Here is a 10,801-nt window from a genome sequence, read left to right as displayed (position 1 = left end):
ATTCATGGCATTTTTCCTTGTTATTTTGCACAAAATCTCGTGTATCTCATTTGATTACATTGTCTTTTAGTCGTAGCAAATATGTATCGAAGCAATAACTTTTCGTGGTTTTCATACACGAAGCTGTTGACACGAGTGTGCACAGTAAACAGAGTGACACATGTTGAATTGTCTTCCAGCACTTATGACGCTGTAATATCCCATCATGTGAAAGCGTCGTATCGTGATTGTTTGGGAGGCGGCTGAGAGCACACTTAGTTGGCGCAGTACGTGTCTATAATAAATCCAGTGACAACTCAGAGCCACACCGCTCACAAAAGGTTTTTACATCTCATTTTAATAAAATGTCTATAAAATCATCTAAAATCACGATAATCGATTTGGCATGCCGTGGTAAAGAAAAGATTTATAATATTTCGAACTTTCTCACAGTGCATAGAATAACTCTACTCAAGTCCATAAATGTGCTGTTTTCACAAAGTGCTTATATTCTGTTACAATACAGTGAAAGAAAATAAAGCATATAGATTTATCTAAAACTACATATGGTGAGTTCTCAGATTAAATGACAAAAAATAACGAACATTTATTACGAATATCGAAATTACAGATATGTCGATAGTGACATCTCAAACAGAATCATCATAATCGAAATCTGTTTTACACTGTGAGAGAAAAGAAACATTGAAACGTCCCCTTAGAACAATTTATACAAGACTGTGCTTAAACTGACACACAATGTTTTTAGCGCAACGCAATCTGACTATCAAAGATCCCTGCAAAAGAATGGCCCTGAGTAACATTAAACTATACCTTTCAGAAATCACTTACCTCACAAAAATCTTCATTACTCGAACTACTGCAACACAGCGAGCACCACTACTGCCAGCTAAATAAAAGATTCAAACTAAGGAAGGCACTAACTACTGATAGGGATAGTTAGCAAATGAAAGATATTAATAGAGAACAAACAATGTATTTACCTTAATAGTCATAATATATATAGCAGTTCATGACTAATTACAAAACTCCGCCATCTCTCTCCCCACATCCACCACTGCTGGCGGCTCACCTCCAACTGCCCAACACTACGCGCTGGTAACATCCAGCTGCCCCTCTACAATGGCAGACAACAATGCAAACTAGCCACATACTGCACACAGCACAGCCAGTGATTTTCATACAGAGCGCTACATAGCATTACCAATATAAAAATCTAAACAGCCTACTTACATAGCCCCCATGCTCCCCACAAAAAATTTTACAAATTTTTTTGGCCAGTGGCCAATAATGATTTGATAAAATTTTTCATAATTACACTAACAAAGATATCCAATGCACACACTTATTGATACAATGTTGGTCAAAAGCTAAAATTTTCTCACAGTCCATAAAGACAGTCCTGATCATTCATCATAATAGTAATTACAGTTTTTTTTTCACAAAGTCTCATTAGTAAAAGAAATTGCACACAGAAGTAGTGGATTTCCATGCAGTCTTGAAGATGTAGTGTTGTCCTTCCAACGGAAAGATAGTGCTGACTCTTGACATGCTGACAGGTAATGGGCCACAATGGAGCAAACCCACAGCAGAGTCAGTCGAAGTTGATGAATATTAGTAGGTAGGTCATCACAGAGTAGACCCACTGTAGTCCTGGTAGAGATTGTGGTATTGGTGGGCCACCAGAGGTGCAGACCCACTGCAGTCCTTGTAGAAATAATGGTATTGGTGAGTCAGCAAAGGTGTAGACCCACTGTAGTCCATGTAGAGACGGCCAGCAGCCATCCGTTGCGACTGTGCAGGTGCACAATCACCATTGAAGAGTCCTGGATAATAGAGCAAGTCCATAACCACCACTTGTGCACTCACAAAGTTTTTGGAATTGTCCTTAGAACCAGCAATGCTGTTATCCAGTCCCTTGCTGAAATATCAACACACATGTAAACACTAAGAGCCCCAACTTCTCACATATTGTCCATTACTGTGACCAACAGAAACGTGAGCAGTGAAATGTAACGTACAAGTTACTTAATTAGATGAACTGGTGTCAATTACAGTTTTATAACATAAAAATACAATAACAAAGGTACAAAATACATCATTAAAGAACATAACAATACAGATAACGTTTATAGTAATAGGGGCTTTACAAAAGAATAGAAATAAACATATACATCAGTGTTACAGGAATTATGACATGAGTACATACATAAAAGATCAGAATAATTTCCGAAACATCAACTTCACACATGAGCATTAAAACAAAACAGAATAAATAATGTCTAAGCATATTTATAAGGTAAATAACATATTATTAATGCCAATTATATTTGAGGATAACAGTATTCCTCATCATAGTGAATGTAGCTTAGTATTAGAAGAAAAAATTCTATGAAACTACACAGAGACAGGAAGAAAACAAATACACAAGGGTACACAAACACATAGTGGGATAACACAAAAGGAAAGGACAGGGTTTGTTTGACTGCAGTATTTTGCAAACAAAACTTTCTTTGCTTCTTGGAGATCTCCCTTCATTCATCATTATTCCCAAAAAGTCCTATCTATACCTCCTTCCTGTATTCTATTCATATTTCTTTCAAAATAATTATTTCTCATTGTACAATACTCATTTTGGCCCAAATCTTTTTCATATAACTTCGCAATGCATTCTTTCCCTACTGTCCATAGTCAGTTTCTTATATAGTCTACCCTTCTTAAGCTAACTTAAATCTACTGAGCTCAGATGCTAAACTAAGGGACGAGGCAATGCAGCAACACAAAACAATTAACACAAACATCAATGACAAAAATTTTAAATAGACAAAGCAATTGCCGTACTACAACTAATATAAGGCACTGTGCAGGAAACAAGGAAAATTAATTAGTAGTAAAACTAGCGTAACAGCGTAATACAAAGTGAAATTCAGTAACATTATGACTGGCAAACAGCAGCAGCAAATGCAATAACTTATATCTAAACATGACAAAGCTCAAGCAGAAAAAATATTACAGTAAAGACAATAATGCAGACAAGGGAAATGTATATTCACATCTTAATGTCTATGTAATTAAAGTGGTCATCTTAATGTCTATGTAATTAAAGTGGTCATCTTAATGTCTATGTAATTAAAGTGGTCATCTTAATGTCTATGTAATTAAAGTGGTGCACCACAACAACTTATTGTAAAAAAATATTACCATGTACTTGAAAAGAAAATTATGTGTCCAGTTACTGTTACTAGTCCCTTCTTATTGTTCTTTCCTTTCCAAGTGCTCCTTTTTTTTTTAAAGAATGTGGATTACAAAATTATTATTTAATAGATCTGTTGACAGAAAGTGTTCACATTAGCAAATGAATTTTATTTTATAAAACTAATGCTGCAACACAGCTGGAAACCAGATATTAAACAAAATGAGCAATCTCTTAACTACAAAGACAATAGATGTAAAATGTTTCTAATCATTTCATTAGGCATTTTAGTAAATATCATAAATTACAAGCTCCACAGTATGCTTTCAACAAGGAAATGTCAATAGCGAGGACAATGGCCTCCCCTTTCTTTTTTTCTACCTGTGCTTCTGACGAGGCACTCACTAATGACTTGTTCTCCCGGCGTCTGACACAGCTGCGTGCCCATGACACGTTACGTGCAGGTGGTCACTTAACTTTCTTACGGAAATATTTACGACAGCAGTTTCCGCTACAGTGACAGTCTCATATAAAAATTTCACAGGTCGAGAACTTACGTTGCAAATGTGTAGAAACAAAATCTTATGAATATAACAGTGTCCAAAAATTTTCGCCGGCATTGTGATACATTCACGCATCTACACACACATTTCATAACTCTTAAAGTACAATTCTTGGTTTCCAACATGCTTTTTCACAAGTCAAGAGTCCCTAACTTCTATTCATTATTCATATGCATATAAACACGTAATCACATTCCTCATATATGGTAGCATCATCTTATTGACATAAACATACCTCAACAGCATAATACACATCGTCGTCGTAAAAATAACATCATAACACCTCAGTCAAATCTCAAAAAAGTCGTAGCTTTCTGCAGTAATTTCAAACCATAAAAAATATTCTCTGCTCATTTCAATAGTGTCATCTGCCTCAAACGTACTTTAAAAATCATGATCTCATACCAAATACATCATTCAAAGCTCTCATAGTATCACAATGGTTCCGAAAAAATATGAACAGTTCACAAAGTACAGACAAAATACAATTTCTTAAGTGTGAAGTTATCCAACGGTGTAATCACGCAAACATCTGTCACTGACGTAATAAAAAAGTTTGTCTCTCTCAGTTAAATGATCAGATAGCTGTGTAATTTGTGTTTTAGAGAAATATGGTACCGATGTGTAAAGTTGTGTAAGCAAATACCATATTAGCTAGGGCTCCTTGTGCTTGCCAAACACATGGTACACAAAGTAAGCATGTACCCCCCTGAGGATTAATGTAATTATAACCTCAGGTGTTACAGATAACAGGAATGGAATGAAATGTATTACAGAACACCTTTGTATCATTGTACTTCAAATATCTTTAAAAATAAATGACTTAAGAAAAAAATTAATCACTCAAATGCGTGTCCTGTAGCACTAAATGTGCGTCTTGCTGTAAGATAATCTCTGTGGAAGTGTCGTAGTTATCGTCCTCCAAAAGCTAAGTTCTGCAGAAGTCAATGTACTTACCTCATGATGAACAAAAGTGAAATGCTTTGCGTATATATATCTTACTTATTACGCTTATTGCCGTGATGAAGAAAGTACTGTGCTGTAACGTATTGTTGTGCTACAGAAAAGGCTGTCTCCTTGTAGCTATACCACAAAAGTTACTACAAAAACATGTTTTGCTTTCCAGAAGAATTCAGAAAAACTGTGCAGGTATAAAACAGATACACCGCAAAAGCAACAATGTAAATTGTGTCACACATTAGTAACGTCGTGATATAATCGTGTAGGTGTCACATAAACTAACCACTGTGTTATCTGGTATCTCACAGAAAGTACTTTAAATCCGGAATGTATTTTCAAGTGAACCAAAATGTTGCATTAAAATCTCATTAGCAGTACTGGTAAATATTCTAAGTATGTGAGCCTTTTAGTCGTTATGTAATCGTGCAACTAACAAGCAAGAATGTACACACATAATAACACTCTGTTCACTATCACAATGCAATGATAATTACTGTCTAAATATGAACCCTAGGTTCTAGACTGGATAGTTAACTTCAAACATAGTTGCATGATAACAGTTTCTAAGTGTGACAATGCATACTAAAAATGTGAAGCGAAACGTTTTTTGGCAAAGACGAAGTTAAAAAGCAGATTATCTTTCAATAAACGGTTTTACATGTGAAATGTGGTGTAAACCTTTTGCTCTTCTCAGTACGCAGAGTTTCAACTTGAATGCAATTATCATGCGGTATTCGTCCATAAAGAATACGGGAATTTTGCTCAAGGTTAGCGTCAATGTTATTTTTCCCTGAGCCAGCGGGCGCAAGTGGCTGCCTGCGGTGCGAGTCATTGTCTGTTTCTTTGTTGGCGTGCATCGTTATTAGGATTTGGAGACCTAACTTCCACAAATTCACCGTGACGAGAGGGCTCTGCCCTGTTTAAAGCTCGCCAGTTCTGATGGAATTCAGGTCTGTCGTTTTGTCGGTAGTTCCTGTAGATTCTTTCTTGTCGGTTAAGTGGTGGAGAATTTCTCCCTGAGTCGTAACTGCGCGCTGGACCGTTGCGTCTAAAGTTATTCTGTCTCCCTTGATAATAATTATTTTGGTTCCTATATTGTCTGTTTCTCTGATTGTCTCTGTGATAGTCATTACTGCGGAGAGGTGATCTTTCCCTGTAATTATTACTACTCTGCCAACGGTTGTCATATGGGTGGTGTCTGTTTTGGTCACGATTTGTGTTGTGAGAATAGCCTTGTTGTGTCCAATTATTGTTTCTGTCGTCACGGAATTGTGACGGATGTGACCTGTAGTCATTGTTTTCCTGTTTTCGCATCCCGCGACTGTCAGTGTCAATTTCTAGTTCTTGTAACAGTCCCTGAAAAGCTTCAATGTCGTCTTTGCAACGTCCTGCTAAAATAATAGGCCGTAAATGTTCAGGTAATTTGATTAAGCAAATGCGGATGAGTTCTGAGGGGCTGTATGGGTTTGACAGGTACTGATTCTTGTGCAACATGTCTTCAAAATATTTGACAAGACTGGAAAATTCAGATTGTTCAAAGTGTTTCATCATCATGATGCTATGTTTTACTCGGTCTTGTGTAGCTTGAGACCAATACGCTGAAAGGAAGGCACGATAAAATTCTCCTTCACTGTGACAATTGTGAATGACCGATCGCATTCTTACAGCTGGTTCATTCTCTAAGTAGCCACACATAAATTCTAATCTGTGCTCCAATGACCAGTTAGGAGGAAAACAATGAAAGAATTGATGGAGCCATGCTTGTGGATGAATGTCGTTGGCAGAATTCTTAAACGTTTTGAATTTACGTGTAGTAATGAACAGCTTATAGTCAAAATCATCGTGTCGGCGAGTAGCATATCGGTCATTGTTACGCCGTGTCGGCGGTTCCATCTCAAAATTCGGTGTACCTTGCCAATTCCTTTCATAACTTCCAAAATGCCCTGTGTTATTATTTTGTTGCTGTTCCATATTTCTATGTCCCTTTTCCCGTATTGGAGCGTGAGTGTCCTCTGAAATACGTAATTCTTGTATTACCTGTGTCAGCTGATCTTGTACTTCCCGGATTTCTCTTTTGTACTGTGTATTGATTGGATTTTGATTTTGTTTGAATTTTCTTATTTGTTCATACTCTTCCGTGTCAGTGAAGGCTACGGGTCTTGTGTCATTCAGATCATCATCTACCTTTGTAGATAAGTTAGTGACCTGATCCGAAAGTTCAACTACTTTCTCCGATAGTGTACTTATTTCCTCCATGCGTCTTTCTGAACCAATTTTCAGGGTATCTACTGTGTCCTTTAAGTTTTCCTGAGTTTTTGCAAGTTGCGTAACCGAATCGGTAGATGCAACTGAGTCAGTTTTAGCTTGCAAGGTCTCATGATTTTCATGAACAATAGTTTGCAGTCCTTTTATGGCTGCTTCGTGATTCTGTAATACATTTTCATGACGCGAAAAAATAGGTTGGAAATGCTCACAAATTTGTGTTTTTACGTCATTACAGACCTTTTGACATTTCGATTCGATGTTATGTAACTCAGTGGTTAAATCTTCACGTGTTTGTGCAAGTGTGGTGTCTAACTTTTGAAGATTTTGTTCCATTGTGTCTAACTATTGAAGATTTTGTTCCATTGTGTTTAACTTTTGAAGCTTTTGCTGTGTTTGTCTCTGATTTTGTTCCATTGTGTCTAACTTTTGAAGCTTTTGCTGTGTTTGTCCCATTTGTTGTATTAATTGTAATAACAATGCATTGGTGTCTGAATCATGTTCCTCAGTGCTTTTCGGCAGTGAATTTGCACCGGCAACATTCACATTTTGACAAGCGGAAAATGTGTCTTGACTCATTTGAAAAAATGGTGAGAACCCAAAACCTGAGTCTACAGTATTTGCAATATTGTGCTCTGTCATTCCCAATTCCTGAGGCGAGCTGTTGCCGACCGATCGATCGTTAATGCTTCCCTGTTCACTACCTGTTTCACTGTCTACACCATTATTTGACGCCCGCTCCATTTCCCTATGCACAGTTACCAAATTACTACTTTGAATATTAGTAAATTCATTACTCGGCGGCGCTGATAAGCTACGCTCGTCGTCACTATTATTTCTCAGTTTACTTTGGAGTCTAGTTTTACGTTTTCCACACACCATTATTGTCACAATATTTCACACGATAACACAGAAAAGCACAATTTGAAGAGTAAAATAAGATAACACATTAACATAGAAATGGAAATAATGCCTACTTAAATACTTGGTGCAAATCTACATGCATGTCACAACTGTTTTACTGTACAACAATGAAAGACTGCAACTACAAAGGAGATTCTCTCTATAATTATGAGCTAGCAATAAACAAAAGCTACACTAAATACACAAACTACAAGAAAAAATCAGAAGATTCCAGTGAGATATCCTTGGCTAAGGGTCGACATATGAAACGTCCCCTTAGAACAAATTTATACAAGACTGTGCTTAAACTGACACACAATGTTTTTAGCGCAACGCAATCTGACTATCAAAGATCCCAGCAAAAGAATGGTCCTGAGTAACATTAAACTATACCTTTCAGAAATCACTTACCTCACAAAAATCTCCATTACTCGAACTACTGCAATACAGCGAGCGCCACTACTGCCAGCTAAATAAAATATTCAAACTACGGAAGGCACTCACTACTGATAGGGATAGTTAGCAAATGAAATATATTAATAGAGAACAAACAATGTATTTACCTTAATAGTCATAATATATATAGCAGTTCATGACTAATTACAAAACTCCGCCATCTCTCTCCCCACATCCACCACTGCTGGCGGCTCACCTCCAACTGCCCAACACTACGCGCTGGTAACATCCAGCTGCCCCTCTACAATGGCAGACAACAATGCAAACTAGCCACATACTGCACACAGCACAGCCAGTGATTTTCATACAAAGCGCTACGTAGCATTACCAATATAAAAATCTAAACAGCCTACTTACAACATTAAAATATAGTAATCACTACATGTACAACTCGTTGTCAAAGTATCAACAGGCAAACACTGTTATCAATCTTCTTACTTTTTACATGACCACGAGTCGACCACTGGTGTTGTTATGCAAGAGTACAATAGTGATTTCTGTAGAGTGTATGTTTTTATATACTCCAGTAAATGCGCATAAGAATACAGGCTAAAGGGAATGACAGGGAGCGAGTTTGATCAACATTTTATTGCTGTAGGGAAAAATAGGAATTATTACATTTATCTGTTGTCTGTCAGTCACCAAGGAAAATAAAATAAAAATGTGTTCACAGAATCTTAACCTACGCACGTGCCAGTTACTTATAATTACCCCAAATGCAAAATTTAAGTATTATCAAGACGAGTAGTTAGTAACTATGAACAAGTAAAGTGAATGTACAGAATGAAAAATAATTAAGAAATTTTGTCTTTCCGATGAAATCGGTTAACTACAGCCGAAAAGTTATGAGAAACGGTATTATCCTGTGAATGAGAAAAGACTCATTAGCACAAGCAAAGTGACAAATTCATCAAAGCAAGTACATGGCAATAACAGTCTCCAATCATTCACATTGTTGATCGCAAACAAAAAAATTCATATATTTGAAAGAAAGTTTTATATTCCTGTAACTTCATAGCCTTGTGTTATCGTTTGGCAACACCTTATCAGAAGCCATTAGAAATATTACTTATCAGAGGTACACACCAAAACACAATCAACAAAGCACGCACCAAGGGTAAAGTCATCACGTATTCCCTTACAATCTCTAAGATCAAAATGCCACACTTCATATCATAAATCATAAACGTCTGCATAATAATCATAACAAGTTTGCTATCCTCCCTTTCTATTATCTCACCATATCCTCATTATAAAAATCCATAAATCATTGTGACACATACTTCACCCATAATTAATCCTTAAGTCTTCACTTGACATACGACACCTACAGCAAAATCCTTACAGTCAATGAAGAAACCCTGATTCTACCACGGTGTTACAGTATCTCAGTGCAAGACGATGCAATTAAATATCTCCTGCGATTGTTGACAGTACGTGTTATACCTGTGGAAATATATAATGTCCAACTATTTTATCAGTATTATCTGGAATCCGTTATTGCTTACTTCTGTACGTTAGCTGTAAGAGAAAATGCATTATGACGCTCAAAATTCGATGTTATTGTTTCTCATGTTGCTTTTATCTTCTGTGATGCCTTTGTCTTTGACGAAAAAATGATTGCTGTCTTCTTTTACGTTGTATTTGCTTGTAAACCGATGGACTGCATAGATCTGGGTTAATTATCTTAGAACATCATGTGGTATATGCTCTGTAACAATCGTTATATCTATTTACATAAAAGCCATTACACGGTGAAAATAAACATGTGAAATGGCTTGTACTTATGGTACTGTAAGAGGGAAAAAATGTTATTGTCATGTACATCTACATGTCAATGAAGAAAAACCTGTAGAAAAATTTTAACTACGGTGTACAAAGGGTTGATTTCATGAAAGAAAATGAAATTCATGTTGTCAGAACGTACCTGATATACTGTGTGATTATAATTAAAGTTAAACTTTCAAACTACTGTAGAAATAACACCGCTGGGCAGAATGACGCCAAATTGCAGCGGAATATTATCGGAGAAGGGGGAAATCGTATTTCAGAAGAAAAATAAATAGTTACCTGAGGCCAAAAACCGCATAAAAAGCATCAATCAATATCAAATCCGTTTATTAATTTCCGTGTGACTGGCGCACAACATGTTCAATATGCTGTCCACCGTTTTGTGCAACAAGTTGAAGTCGAGAAACAGCACGTTCCACAACTGATCGTAATGGGTTCCGGGGTCACGTTCAGAATGTGTTGCGCAATGCGTGCCTTCAGTGCAGCTAAGTTAGCAGTCTCAACAGTGAACGCAACATCTTTCAGACAGCCCCACAGCCAGAAGTCACACGGATCAAGATCAGGTGATCTGGACGGCCAGACAGTGGGAAATGGCGGCTGGTAGTTCTAGCATTTCCGAAATGGCGCTTCAGCAGCTGCTTAACTGGATTTGCAGTGTGCGGAGGTGCGACAC

The sequence above is a fragment of the Schistocerca cancellata genome, chromosome 11 (assembly GCF_023864275.1).
Source record: "Schistocerca cancellata isolate TAMUIC-IGC-003103 chromosome 11, iqSchCanc2.1, whole genome shotgun sequence".
In the NCBI taxonomy this organism is placed as follows: domain Eukaryota; kingdom Metazoa; phylum Arthropoda; class Insecta; order Orthoptera; family Acrididae; genus Schistocerca; species Schistocerca cancellata.
Note: the sequence above shows the minus strand (reverse complement) of the source record.